General features: G+C 30.8%; 1 long non-coding RNA gene across 1 annotated transcript in view; it reads left to right on the top strand.

The window, feature by feature from the left end:
• LOC108532122 (uncharacterized) overlaps positions 1 to 844 on the top strand; it is an 89,780-nt gene extending 88,936 nt beyond the window's left edge. Inside the window, exon 5 of the long non-coding RNA XR_001886365.1 lies at positions 698 to 844. This is a non-coding gene — a long non-coding RNA (uncharacterized LOC108532122). The remainder of the gene's footprint in view (positions 1 to 697) is intronic.
• Positions 845 to 1,203: the final 359 nt, after the last annotated feature.

Consider the following 1,203-nt stretch of genomic DNA (forward strand, 5'->3'; position numbering starts at 1 on the left):
AAATAAATAAATAAATAAATAAATAAATAAATAAAAGAATCTTCCAGAAATTCACGAAGAGACTTCAGGTTTGCAGCACAGGTTTTTGACAACTAAGTAGAGCAGTGGGCCAGTCTTTATTTGTTTCATTAATCTGTTAAAAAAAGAAGGATTTGCATGAAATTCATGATTAAGATTGCCATATTAGCTACTAAGTCAGAAGACTTGAGAGCTGAGCCTTGGAGAAACAAAATCCTTGACAGTTGTTGATGTTTTTGTAATAAGAGACTTTATTATTTTAGCAAACAGAAAGACTGCGTGAAAATGTCAGAAAGAAACTACTTTTGGAGAAAAAAATAGAAACTGACTCACTAAAGAGACCTATTGGGGATAATTACCCAGAGCCTGTGGTAGATCAGGATGGCTGATTTAAAGTTATTGTTTTTGCAAATTCTGCAAAAAACAAAAAACAAACAAAGATTTTTTTTCTTGGCTTTAGCAGTAGCAGAAAATTTCTTCCACAGCTGTAATCTCATGTAAACTGCAAAAGTGGATTTTATTCTCTGAGTTTCTCAAGCCTCCTTTTCTCTAATACAGAGTAATATTGACTAATGATAAAACACTACAAACTATAATTTCAAATAGTGTTTCAATTTTCAATTTGCAGTCTGGGAATGGATCACAGGAATTTTAGTTTGTTGGTTTCCTGCTGCCTTAGGTCAGGAAAGCCTGAACTTTCTCATCCAACACCTGTTCAAGTCGGAGGATGCTGATTAATTCATGATGGAAAGGTATCAATTTTCACAGACCAGACCTCTACATTCTTGAAATGCTCTTCTCATGGGAGACATTAAATAAGCTTTGAATTAACTGTAAGTAAATAAATATTCAATTATTTGTATGGCACTATATTCTGTTTCATTAAAATATTTCTTGATTTTCTCACCAATAAAAGTATTCAAAATGTTTAATTCAGTCATCATCACATCAAGAATTACTATATTATCTCTGAATTACATAAGTGATTTTCTAGTCATATACATACTAGTTGTTCTTACTCTATATAAACATACTTTTGTTAAAATATAACCATTTAGTTTAAAATTGAGACGCCCTTGTTAGAGGAGAATTTCAGTATATTTAATACCAACAATAAAAGGTTAAATATTAATAGCAAATGTGAGTAAGCATGGGATAATTGAATGGCTTTTATATTTTAGAAGT

The sequence above is a fragment of the Rhinopithecus bieti genome, unplaced genomic scaffold, assembly GCF_001698545.2.
Source record: "Rhinopithecus bieti isolate Rb0 unplaced genomic scaffold, ASM169854v2 scaffold_8220, whole genome shotgun sequence".
NCBI classification, from domain to species: Eukaryota; Metazoa; Chordata; class Mammalia; order Primates; family Cercopithecidae; genus Rhinopithecus; species Rhinopithecus bieti.